Source organism: Lepisma saccharinum, chromosome 22, assembly GCF_977018435.1.
Source record: "Lepisma saccharinum chromosome 22, izLepSacc3.1, whole genome shotgun sequence".
NCBI lineage: Eukaryota > Metazoa > Arthropoda > Insecta > Zygentoma > Lepismatidae > Lepisma > Lepisma saccharinum.
In genome coordinates this window covers 35746255-35761136 of record NC_139250.1, presented here as the reverse complement: position 1 = coordinate 35761136, position 14882 = coordinate 35746255, and positions in this window count along the sequence as shown.

Sequence of the window (14882 nt, the reverse complement as noted above, 5' to 3'; positions counted from 1 at the left end):
AATCAAATTCAAAAAATTATCGATTTTTTCAAATTTTGAGTATGTTGTTCAGTAGGGTACCATAAGTTGATATCTCCCTGCTGGAGTGGCACAGAATGCATAGTTCTCAAAATACTGTTAATACTGCACTTTTCATAAAATTCTATTTATAGAACAGACATAAATTGGACATTTGCAGCTTAAATATTGCATCTATCAAAAAAATTATAGAGACCTAAAATATAGAGAAACATGCACAGAATTCACCTGAAAAAATTCCAGGTCTCCAGCACTTGTAGTTTTTCAGAAATCACAAAATCAAAAAATTATCGATTTTTTCACAAAACTTCTAAACAGCATACAGAGTTGAAATACACAACTCCCATGCCTTTATCTTGAAAAATAGGGAAGTTATTCAGGATCTAGAGAACAACAAGATTGTTTTGAAAAATTATAGAGATCAAAAAGTTGCATTTTGGCATGTCTTTGAGAAATCACCAAGCCCCATGTCTCTAGCATCAATAGTTTCAGAGATATCAAAGAAACAAAATTATTGATTTTTTCAAAATTTGAGTATGTTGTTCAGTGGGCCATGCCGAGTCACCCCCAGAAATATAAGCGGCCCAGAATCAAAATTAGTGCTATCACACAGAAACATAGCCTTCAAAACTGTAGGCCCAATATCCTATTTGTACAGTGGTGAGGATTTTAATCCAGAACTTGTCTGAATATTCTTATGTTAGAAGAGAACAACATGAGTGATATATATATAATTATGTGTGTAGCTCTGTTTCTATTATTTAAATTCAAATAGTTTTAAATATTGTTACAGAAGCATGGATATTTACAGGTTTTGAATCAGAAGCAGATATGGCTGATAAAAGCAGGTTTATGCATGCCTTTTATGACTCATGGAAGCATTAAGATTAAAAGCATTGATTGCCTTCCATTGAACAAACAGCAGTGAAACATATAAATTTGTAGAGAATAATCAAACATGGCAAAAAATATATGAATAAATATCAGTTATCCTGTAAATATGTATTGCCTAACAATTTTTTTTTATTTAACAGGTCCAACAAGTTCCAGAAGCAGTTTTTGAGGGCTATAAGGCAGCAGTGGGCAAGGTAATTGTATATTATTGTATGGATAATTCTGATACAGGATTTTTGACAGGAGATGTATTTCAAAGTACATAAAATCCAAGTCTCTTGTTGAGGAGTTTTTCTGGCCTGTCTAAGTATAACCTGTTTGCAGTGGGTGCTTGCCAGTGACAGATTAGCAGGTTTGAAAAATCTATATACAACAGATACAGTAGAATTGTTGGATTCTTTGTCAATTTTTACAAAAACAATTATTATTATTATTATTATTATTATTATAACTCCCTACTGAGAATATATGATAATCACTGGTTCAACAAACTCACAAACTGTACCTAATTGCAGATCAGAGTTCAAATTGCACTATAAATTTTTGCACAACAGATGATGGAATTTGTACAGTAGCGAGGATTTCAATCCAGAACTTGTATGCTACTCAAAACATGCAGAAATTGTACTTCTGATTGTTGTTGAATCACTGGAAGAAAACAACATGATACATGCAGATGTGGGAAAAAATTCTCTAATATCTCGGTGTAAAACAAGTTTGTAAAGTACAGCATAATCCAGATTTGAACAAAATATAATACATGAATTGACAGTATTATTTATTTTTATAGATACAACAGGCAAGATTCCTGACAATCATCAATTACTGAGCAATATAAGGCAGCAGGCAAGGTAATTGTGAAAATTTTATATTATTGCATGGATAATTCTGATACAGGATTTTTTGACAGAGATGTATTTTGAAATACATAAAATCTGAGTTACTTGTTGATGATTTAAAGCTTAGGTTTTCTGGCCTGTCCGAGTATGACTTGTTTGCTGTGCAGAATGAAACTGAGATGATGTGGATTTACATACAACAGGGGCAGGAGGATTGTTGGGTGTTTTGTAAATTTTCATACAGATAGTCATTATTATTATTATTACATGTTAAAATTGTTTGACAGTCACTGGTTCAACAATTGCTGTGAATTGTTTGCAGAGTATATGTACATTCTTACATTTCAGAGTGTAAATTGGAGACATTATAAATATTCAAATAAAATTAACAACCTGTCTATAGATAAGAAGGTTGAATTTGTTACAACTGATAATGTGCATCTATACAATAGTAAGAATTTCAATCCAGATTTTGTCTGTAGCAAAAACTATACATATTTGAATAAGCTTGTTATGTATTTCCTAAGGCAAAAATTTAGAGACTGTACTTGTGATTGTATTGTTAAATCACTGGAGGAGAATAATTTGCATGACATATGCAACTGTGGAAAACAATTGTGCAGCCTCTCAGTGTGATATGTATTTCAGGTGAATCTGGTTTGTGCCATAGAGTTGCAGCAGGCAGCCCAGCAGAGACAGCTCAAGATAATTGTGCAATAATTATACATGTACCCTGTTTTGTTCTATATAGTGTTGTACATATGGGTAGCATTCAGAATTGTATGGAATTTTTTGAGAAGAGATGCATTTCAAGATACATAAAATCCGAGTCACTTGTGAATAATTTCAAGCTCAGGTTTTTTGGCCTGTCTGAGTATGACCTGTTTGCAGTACAAAATGAAACTGAGATGCAGTGGGTGCTTGCCAGTGATAGAATTTTCCAATATTTGTTCCTGAAGATGATCAGCAAGTTTGAAAAAATTGTTTACAACAGACACGGGAGGATTGTAGGGATGTTTGTTAGTTTTTACAAAAACAAGTCTTATCACAATCTTAGCATGTTGAGATTATATGCAAATTATTGGTTTAGCAGATGCAATAAATTTAACAGAGAGTACAGTATGTATATGATTTTAGATCAGAGTTTGAACTGGACACATTACAAATATTTCAATAGGATGAACAAAATATTTCTAGGTGACAGTGTTAAATTTGTCACAACAGATGATGGGAATTTGTACAGTGGTGAGGATTTCAATATGGATCTTGTTGAATGCCACGAGCACATACATATTAGTGAGATTGTTTTGTATTTTTTGAGCCAAAAGTTCAGGGATTACAATTATAGGTGTATTATTGAATCACTGCATGAGGCTAATATTATGTGCAGTTGTGGGAAGCAATCATTGACTGTGTAATATGTTTTTACAGATATGTTGTTAAATATCTGCCTGTATGGATTTTTTTGAGAGAAGATCCATTTCAAGATACATAAAATCCGAGTTACTTGTGAATAATTTCAAGCTTAGGTTTTTTGGCCTGTCCGAGTATGACCTGTTCGCAGTGCAGAATGAGACTGAGATGCAGTGGGTGCTTGCCAGTAACAGGGTTTTTCAATACATATCCCTGAAAATACTCAGCAAGTTTGAAAGGATTGTATACAACAGATCTAGGAGAATTGTGGGAATGTTTGTTAGCTTTCAAAAGGACAGCTCTTATTATTGGTTCTGCAATTGCTATGAATTTTCTCCAGAATATAGGATATACAGGGTGTTTCTAAAGGTCGTTTACAACGCTTGGGAGGTGATTCCTCACACGAAAACAAGCAAAAAGTCTAAGTTCCATTTTTACGACAGAGGCTTCGTTTCCGAGAACGAAGCCTCGCAAAAGGTGACAAAGTGAACGTCACACTTAACTGGGACGAATACTATCACAGATAGAGAGGCGGTTCCAAGGGAATAATAAAGGAATCGTATGTGCTCAGTCCGGAAGTCACTATGAAAAGTTCACTGCACGCATGCGCAATGGAGTCCTCAAAGGAATTGGGGATTTCCAGCAACAACAATGCATGGAAAAGGTATGTAACACAGCAAGAAGGACCGTGACAATGAGAAATGCGTTCAAGACAACACATCCCGACCTCAAACATCAAAACATGACCACCGAACACAAAATCCGAAAAGTTGAGCACGGTTGCATACCCCAGTTACACGCGAGGAATGAACGAATCATGTCATGTGGCATACGAGAGACAGGAGGAGGGAAAGAAAAACACAATATCAGATGATTGCGACAACGTGTATTTTTACACGCGACAACTACGTAATATCCCCCCCCACACACACACACAACAAACAACAAATGCTACAATATCTTACGCACAGACAGTCCGTGTCACTGTACACCAACTGAAGATGTCACTTTCACCACACAAAGGGGGTGGGGAGCAATACCAAAAGTGTTCGCACGCGATCATTGTGACGTAAAAGAGACCAGTTTTGGAAGCGCTGCACAGGCAAGTCTGGCTCTCGTAGTCTACGTTTGACCTTCATGACTGCTGTTCCCGCGAGAGGAGCTCGAAGGGTTGGTTCTCTCCGGCAGTCGTCCCAATCGTGTTGCAGGTGCTGGGATATGATCAGCAGTTCGCTCTAGGTTGTCATACGCATTGAAGAGTACTAGTATGTTGCATTGAAAGAAGTTGACGTGGTGGAGTGGGCAAGTCAAGTATCGCAACAATTGGTCTGTGGTGTTCGTACGGCCAATTTGTGCAGTGTGCCAGTGTTAAACAAAAACAATACTTTGCAGTTCCACCTCCCTATTACACAGATGGCTGCGTATACGACCCAGCAGCTAGCAGACATGCATCTCATGTATGGGGAGGCACGTGGTAATAGCCGTGAGGCAAGGCGTCTTTATGGAGAACGCTTTCCACATAGACGTTTACCGTCTCACACCTTCTTTCAGGTAGTGGACAGTCGACTGCGTGAAACAGGGTCAGTGTTACCACCGCGACAAGAAGTTGGAAGACCCCGAAGTGTACGCACACATCAGTTTGCAGAAGATGTGTTAACAGCGGTCGCAGAACATCCTGGCACCAGTACGCGAGTGCTCGCTCGGGCACGAAACACGTCTCATGTGAATGTTTGGCGAGTGTTGTCAGATGAAGGAATGCACCCTTTTAAACTGCAGAAAGTACAAGAACTGTTACCTCGTGACTTTCGCCCTCGTATGGAGTTTTGCCAATGGTTGTTGCATCAGCTGGACACAAACCCTCACTTCGGGGCAAACGTATTGTGGACAGATGAAGCCATTTTCACCAGGATGGATGTCTTCAATAGTAGAAACAGTCATGTATGGGACTTTGACAACCCACATGCACTTTTTGTGGCCCATCACCAGCACAGGTTTTCAGTGAATGTGTGGTGCGGGATAGTACATGATCATTTAATTGGACCATACATTCTCCCTGTTCGCCTGAATGGTCGCACGTATCATGCATTTCTTAGTGAGGTTCTGCCTGAACTGTTGGAGACCGTACCTTTGGCACTGCGGCAAGAAATGTGGTACCAACACGATGGTGCACCAGCTCATTTCGATCGTAATGTACGACATTTCCTGCATGACGTGTTTCGCAATAGGTTCATTGGTAGGGATGAGCCTGTGCCTTGGCCACCGAGGTCGCCAGATCTCAACCCTCTCGATTTTTTCTTCTGGGGAGAAATGAAAACCCTCGTATACGACACACCTGTCACATCAGCTGAGGACCTCGTTGCTCGCATCAACGTCGCCGCCGCGACGGTAGCAGATACACCTGGCTTGTTTGCTCGTACTCGACAATCCTTGATTCGTCGCTGTCATCTCTGCGTAGAAGTAAACGGCAGACATTTTGAAAACCGTCTGTGATTATTGCCCTCGGCAAATACCAGTGAGAACACTTTTGGTATTGCTCCCCACCCCCTTTGTGTGGTGAAAGTGACATCTTCAGTTGGTGTACAGTGACACGGACTGTCTGTGCGTAAGATATTGTAGCATTTGTTGTTTGTTGTGTGTGTGTGGGGGGGATATTACGTAGTTGTCGCGTGTAAAAATACACGTTGTCGCAATCATCTGATATTGTGTTTTTCTTTCCCTCCTCCTGTCTCTCGTATGCCACATGACATGATTCGTTCATTCCTCGCGTGTAACTGGGGTATGCAACCGTGCTCAACTTTTCGGATTTTGTGTTCGGTGGTCATGTTTTGATGTTTGAGGTCGGGATGTGTTGTCTTGAACGCATTTCTCATTGTCACGGTCCTTCTTGCTGCGTTACATACCTTTTCCATGCATTGTTGTTGCTGGAAATCCCCAATTCCTTTGAGGACTCCATTGCGCATTCGTGCAGTGAACTTTTCATAGTGACTTCCCGACTGAGCACATACGATTCCTTTATGATTCCCTTGGAACCGCCTCTCTATCTGTGATAGTATTCGTCCCAGTTAAGTGTGACGTTCACTTTGTCACCTTTTGCGAGGCTTCTATCTCGGAAACGAAGCCTCTGTCGTAAAAATGGAACTTAGACTTTTTGCTTGTTTTCGTGTGAGGAATCACCTCCCAAGCGTTGTAAACTACCTTTAGAAACACCCTGTATATTATTGCAGATCAGAGTGCAAATTGGGTGCATTACAGATTTTTGAAGAAAGTTTTTGGGAAAACAATAAATAGTTATATTGAATTTGTTACCACAAATCATGGTCACTTGTACAAGGTAGGGATCAAAATTTGGCCTTGCAATCTAAGTTATACAGAGCAATCACACCAATATTTCCAAACAATTTTGTTTGGCAATGTTGATGACTGTGCAGAACAAGTATCTATATGTTTATATGTGAAGTATTCCATGCTATATTTTCTATGGCATTTTGGGCATATGTTTGTGGGTGTTCTGCATTTTTCTGGATCACAATTCTTTTGGTGCCTAGCCCAATTGGGGCTGGATATATTCTTATTGCATTGATTACAATATTTTTGATTTGGCATTTTTGTTGTTGGTTTATTATATAAAATTTCTTGGGATTCAAATCAAAATTCTATGCTTAATAAAAAATATCAGTTGGGTTCAGCAGTGTGCTTTGTAAACTTTGTGTGTGTGTTAATATTTTTGGCTTTGGTATTTATATAAAATTTCTTGGGGATCATTCCCCCCAAACAGGAGGACATTTGCAAATTTAAATCAACCCAACACAGAGATTGAGGTTGATCTTGATGTAGGGGATGGCTTTATACACCCCCACAGAGCAGATCTATATATCAAATTTGATGTTGTAAAGCTCGATGGTACATATTATCCTGCAAATTCAAATATAAGATTGGTAGACAATTTTGTGCCACATCTGTTCTCTGAAATTGAGATCAGAAAACATGGTGTTGTTATAAACAGAGTTGATTACCCCGGCATTACCTCTACAGCTTTGGCCACACTAAAATTATCCAAAACCGAGGCTTCTTACTACAAAATAGGTGGATTTGAGGCTGGTGATAAAATATTATCCAAGAGCCACACTGTGCTGTTTCCTATGCACCTGTTGCCAGGATTCTTCTCAGATTACAAAGATATTATGTGGAAGGGTGGTTTAAGAATTACATTTAGAAGAGCTGCCAATGATAATAATGCTTTGATGAGGTACAGTACATTAAATTCTACTGGGGCAGCTCTGGCTAATACACTACCTGATGAAGGCAAATGCATTATTCAGACTATGGAGCTAAGAATTCCAGTTGTTGAATATGAAGCCAGTTATGCTCTTAAATACAAAGCAGATATACTAAAAAATCCACAGGTGCCTTTACAATTTTATACATATCAATGTGTGCAGATGCCTGCCACTGGTAGCTATTATGAATTTGATGCTACAAACTCATTCTCCAGTATACAATATGACATGCCAGATTTTGTGGTGGTACTGTTTCAGACTGGAAGACACAATAATCAAGAAAAAAATTCAAGTAAATTTGATAACTGCAACATCAAGAACATATATCTTAAAAATGGCAGAAATGAGGTGTTTCCTAGAGAAAATTATAATTTAAACATGTCCAAGGATGATTTCCTTAAATTATATGAAGCATTTACAGCATACAAAAGGGTCACTACTGGCAATACTGACATGTATTACTCACCAGATGAGTTCAAAGCACAGAGACCCATGTTTGTCATCAGCACCTCAAAAAGGAAACAAGTTGTGGTTAATGACAGGACAAACATTAAAATTATCTGTGAATTCCATGATACACTCCCTGATGACACCATATGTAGTGTTATTCTTATAGGTGAAAAATCATATGTTTATGATGTAAGAAATGAGAGAGTCACAGAGCAATTCTAGAAGGCCTCTCCATATTACATTGTCTTAGTATTAGATATATGAGTTGAGCGTGGTGTCCAATTGAACTTAAACCGGAAGTGGACCGGAAGTAAATATGAGTGTGTGTGGGTGGCTGTGGGTGTATGTGGGTGGGTGTGGGTTGGTGTAGGTGGCTCTTTGGCTTAGTTTTAAGTGTAGCAAAAACAATATCAAGAGGGGCATATTTTTAACAAGCTTATGGACAACAATCTCACAGATGTAGCTTCTGTAAGTGTAGGCAAATCAATCTGAGGGGGCTCATACTTTCACGGGAAATTCCCGAGGGCATTTTTACAAAAATCTTGGGTTAGACAGAGTACCACACTTGAGCAATAAGCTCATATGCACATCTTGAGCTAGTTTTAAGTGTAGCCAAATCTGCCTGAGGGGGGCTCATGCTTTCTCGAGTTTATATTATGGTATTTTACACTACTGTGTCCATTGTTCAAAGCGAAACCTCTGTCAGTGAGGAACGGCGAGAAATAGTCTCGGAATACACCCTGGCCGTAAACAGGCTCCCGCCACCCTGACATTGGTGTCAGCTTCCCTCTGAAGTTTGATAAAACTACTGTGTGAAATTTGTTTAGTAACGATTGAAAATGTAGACAGTAGATACTACATGTATTTTGCTCATAAACTTGAAGGCTAAATTCACAGAATAAAAAGAACAGCTTCAACATTCCTTCATCTGATTTACAGAAAGGTTAATCGGGACTGGACCCAAGTAGTATAGAAATACGATAACGTCTGTCGCTATTTAATATTCGCAATTCATTTGCACGTATTTATAACTAATTTGCACGGGTTTTAATTAATTCGCATGTACTTAGAATTCATTTGCAAGTACTTAGAATACTTTACATTTATGTATTTGCATGTTTATAACTTTTATGAATATATATTTATTTATTTTATGAAAAATATATATATAGAAGGTAATTAGAGGTACTAAACGCTATGCATATGGTTTTATATTCATTACTGCAAAGTATGTAATGTATAAATCGATAATAATTAATGTTTATAATATTGAAAATAAGAGTTTACGGTTTATGAACCGCTATGAACGGTGGTAATGGTACGAAAGAAGACGGTCCCGGTACTCGAACCCACGATATGTAATGTTATTAATTAGTACTATGTAATAATGTATGTTATTATTGTATGAAAGACGATGGTTTCACACGCCAGACAGAATACGGTCTCCGAATCTCGACTCCGCTCTGATGCCAGACAGAGAGAATGAATTAATATTCCGCGCAGGTAGAGGAGAAAGGAATTTGGGGGAAGCGCGTTCAAGGTCAAATGACGTCAGAACGTCAGAACAAAGGAAGAATCTGATTGACCAATCAGAGAACGCGTCGGTAGATTTTCAGAACCGGTTTTTTCAAGGTTAACCAGTACGCAAGAACAGGGGAAAGCTATGCAATATTGTAGGGCAGGGGAGGGAATCAACCAGACAACAAAGGATGTCTGGAAATGCACAGCAAGGGTCAAATCTCTGAAGCTATGCGTCGCTTGTAGAACCGGTTTCCGCCGCCAATTAATATTCCGCTCAGGTTTGTCTTCAAGGCACAGGACGCTTTAGCGCAGGGTTTTTTTATCTGTACTATGAAGAAGGGAGAGCTATTAGGGACGGGGCCTACAGTTTTCACCATTTGCTTTTATCACGGGGTAACGAACCTAGGACCCTTTGATTATTGATTTAGGTAGTAAATGTATGTTACTGTGTGCTATTTAACTTAATTTTGAGTTTATTTTTTACCAAACTTTGACTTTATGTCAAACATTTTCACAGCTTATCCTTATTTTTACCAAAATAACACTATTTGTACTATTCAGGCAACACTTTTATTAAATTTTGGACTCACAAAGATATTTTTTTCAACGTTTAACTTATTATTTTACAACTTTATATTAATTTTTTACCAAAATAACACTATTTGTACTAATCAGCAACATTTTTTATTAAATTTTGGACTCACAAAGACATTTTTTCAACTTTTAACTTATTATTTTACAACTTTGTTAATTTTTTACCAAAATAACACTATTTGTACTATTCAAGCAACATTTTTTTATTAAATTTTGGACTCACAAAGACATTTTTTTCTACGTTTAACTTATTATTTTACAACTTTATATTAATTTTTTTACCAAAATAACACTATTTGTACTAATCAGGCAACATTTTTTATTAAATTTTGCACTCACAAAGACATTTTTCAACTTTTAACTTATTATTTTACAACTTTATGTTAATTTTTTACCAAAATAACACTATTTGTACTATTCTGGCAACATTTTTTATTAAATTTTGCACTCACAAAGACATTTTTCAACTTTTAACTTATTATTTTACAACTTTATGTTAATTTTTTACCAAAATAACACTATTTGTACTATTCAAGCAACATTTTTTATTAAATGTTGGACTCGCAAAGACATTTTTTCAACTTTTAACTTATTATTTTACAATTTTATGTTAATTTTTTACCAAAATAACACTATTTGTACTATTCAGGCAACATTTTTTATTAAATTTTGCACTCACAAAGACATTTTTCAACTTTTAACTTATTATTTTACAACTTTATGTTAATTTTTTACCAAAATAACACTATTTGTACTATTCAAGCAACATTTTTTATTAAATTTTGCACTCACAAAAAACATTTTTTCAATTTTTAACTTATTATTTTACAATTTAATGTTAATTTTTTTACCAAAATAACACTATTTGTACTATTCAGGCAACATTTTTTATTAAATTTTGGACTCGCAAAGACATTTTTTCAACTTTTAACTTATTATTTTACAATTTTATGTTAATATTTTTACCAAAATAACACTATTTGTACTATTCAGGCAACATTTTTTATTAAATTTTGCGCTCACAAAAAACATTTTTCAATTTTTAACTTATTATTTTACAACTTTATGTTAATTTTTACCAAAATAACACTATTTGTACTATTCAGGCAACATTTTTTATTAAATTTTGTATTTACAAAGAGATTTTTTTACAACTTTTTAACTTATTATTTACAAGTTTATACCTATTTTTAACCTAAATAACACTATTTATACTATTAAGGAAAGACTTTTAGTTATATTTTCGACACACAAAGTGTGTGTTCTCAACTTCTATCTGTTTATTTCACAAGTTTAGGCTTATTATTACCAAAATAATACAATTCAATCTGTTCAGGAAAGACTTTTAGTCGCATTTTCGACACACAAAGTGTGTGTTCTCAACTTCTATCTGTTTATTAGGCTTATTATTACTCAAATAACATTATTTATACTATTCAGGCAACATTTTTTTATTAAATTTTGGACTCAGAAAGATATTTTTACAACTTTTTAACTTATTATTTTACAAGTTTATACCTATTTTTAACCTAAATAACACTATTTACACTATTCAGGAAAGACTTTTAGTTACATTTTCGGCACACAAAGTGTGTGTTCTCAACTTTTATTTGTTTATTTCTCAAGTTTAGCCTAATATTTACTCAAATAGCACGATTTGATCGTGTCTTTTATTACATTTTGGACACACACACACACACACACACACACACAGAGAGAGAGAGAGAGAGAGAGAGAGAGAGAGAGAGAGAGATTTCCAACTTTACAGGATTATTCTCCAAGTTTACTCAAATAACACAATTTAAATGTGTTGTGAATTAGATTTTGTACACACGACGTGTGTTTTGTCAACTTTAACCCTTTCATTTTTAAGTTTATTTTACCAAAGTAAGACGGCTTAGTCTATTCAAGAAAGTTTTCAATTATATTTTGGATGCAAAAGTATATTTTGTCAACTTCTACCCTTTTATTTTACAAGTTTAGGCTTATTTTTACTCAAATAACACAATTTCATCTATTTAGGCAACATTTTGTTTCTTATATTTTACTCACAAAGACATTTTTTTCAATTTTTAATGTATTATTTCACAAGTTTATGTAATTTTTTATTCTAATAACACAATTTTAACTATTCAGGCAACATTTTTTATTGCGATTTGGATTTACAAAGAGATTTTTTTTAAATTTTTGTATTAAATTTTCTATTTATTGTATTTCACATTCACTAATTTTTAAAGTTTTACTTTTTATTTTTATCTAAAAACTAAAGAAAAAAGTATTTTTAACTAAAAGTTATTTTATAGTTTTCGGTTTTCAGATTTCCACAATGCTATTTTTGGTTCTGTATTTCTATATTAGGATATTACAGTTCTAAGGTGTGTATAATATTTCAAAGTATTTTCAGGGTGTATTTGTTAATGCATTTGGATGATAACTATTAGGTTTTTGGACGAACTAATGTTAAGAATATTTCAACCAATCAGAAAACGCGTCGGTTTTATTTCAACCAATCAGAGAAGGCGTCAGTTTGCTTATGAGGTATAAAACCAAACCAAACCAAAAAGAATATGCGTAATGTGAACAAGTACTACAACTATTTTTCTATTTTTCAGGTGCTTCTAATTTTGTATGTGTGACTGAAAGGGACCATTAGTAAAAGATGGCGTCTTCAACCTCCACAAACAAGGCTAACCACACTGCGGTGAGTACCTCGCAAGAGATTTTACCACTGGAATGTATATTTCTCCACTAGTTTTTGAAATAATATATAAATCCAGAAAACAAAGAAACGAAAAAAGTAAATACAGAAATGAATATGCGTAATATAAACAAGTACTACAACTATGTTTCTATTTTTCAGGTGTTCTTATTTGTGTACCTGTGAGTGGAAGGATCTATTACTGGAAATAACGCCAACAAAGTAACCAACAAGGACATGAGTCAAATAATTGCATCATGTCCATGTTTTTCCAATTATATCTATAAGGACTGTGTGTTGGAGACTTTGAAGAGGTATACACCTGGCAAGTATATTATATGCTGGGGATGTTATTCTAATCAAGGCAACCAATTAGCCCACGATTGTGTAGTTAACCATTTCTACGAGTGTGAGTGCGTATGCTGTAAAGATGAAGATTTACTCTCTGAACGTTATTTTATTTGCCAAGGAGAACGCTGTTTGAATAAATGCCAACGATGTTTTAAGTGGATGTGCGAGAGAATCCAGTATTATTTACAGGACTTGGATAACACAAAACATATTTTTGATTTTTATATTACTAACCATGAGGATGTTGCGGATGCTTTGACGGCACACGAGGTACAGACAGAATACAAAGCTTTTTATAGTGTATTATGTGAAATTTCAAACAATATCGAACTAGTGAAAACTCTTATAGATCCTATACGCTCAGCAGAGCTTACTTATGGTAGCACAGGATTTTTGTGAGAGTTGAATAGAGACTGACTAATAACACCGAAAATGGTGCAATACATTATTGATGTACAAGGATTTATTTATAACAGAAAATTTATATTGCGTGAGATTTGTGTGAGTTCTACAAATTTGGACACTGTGTATTATGCGCTTGTGAGTGTTCCCGATTATTTCAAAGAGAACAAAGAATCGCGCTGGGTTAAAGACAATCTCCATGCATTAATGTATGATATTCCTTGTGGATGTGAAATATACTATGTCCGGAGGGCAGTTAGGAACTTGAACTGTCAAGGTGGTACATTTTTCTGCAAAGGAAAATCCCAAATTATCAAAGATTTGTTTAATATTGATAACATTGTTGATTTACAAACTGTAAACTGTCCATCCCTTAAGAATTTGTATATGTTTCAAGGAGGATTGTGCAAGTATCATTCTGATACTTCTCCCCCAGCTGAACAAGGTTGCGCATTCAGAAATGTTCAAAGACTTGTATGTTGGTACAATAATAAAAATATTAATGTGTAATGTATTTAGTGCAAATAATAAAGATTTGTGAAAAAGAAATGTTTTCTATGTTGTTATTTAGTTTTAAAGCCTTTATTCAAGGTATTTTCAAGTATTACTGGTTTTTTGGCTGCATCAACACATGGGTTATTTCTATTTGGTTTATTATACGAGGCTACAATCACTATATGTCTATGAGGACTAAAATCCACTGATTGAACCTTAAAGCTTAGGTTTACTATGTATATTGATTAAACACAGGACAACACGAATCTTACAGAGGATTGTAGGAGGCATAGGCCCACACACCAGCGCCTTATTAGCCTGCAAGAACAACTTGTATGTTGAATTGTGACTGTTTAGCAATAATATTTATAAAGTTTAAATCATTTTTCATTACATTATATATATATATTTTGGATTCAAATAAAACACTCAAAGTTAAGTTTTTTAAGTTTATTTTTATTTAATATACAAATATAGAATATATCAAATTTACATATATGAAAAGTACTCTACCAAAGAGCAAAAGTCACATAGGGATTACGATTTAGCCGATGCTGAAATTCTTCCATGAGGGATTTGTAGTAAGAGAGAAATTTTTGCCACTGTTTAAAGTTGAGGGTGACTCCACCAGAGATGCTGGTGATTTCCACTTTTATATTTTCTCCACTGCCCTCGAAGGTGAAGTAAGGTTCTCCTATAATGTCTATAGATCTGAATCTGTCTTTTTGTGTGGGGAATCTGTTTTTGTAAGTGTCGAAGATCACATCTGATTTGTAGACGCATGATGGGTACTCTTCTTTATTTAGGACAATGTATTTTTTTCATGTTTCAAAATCAATTCAGTGTCTGCGAAAGTACCTCGAATAATGATATCCATGTTGGCATCGATGATGAATCTGGTTTCTGGTTTTATGTTGTTCATTTGGTGTG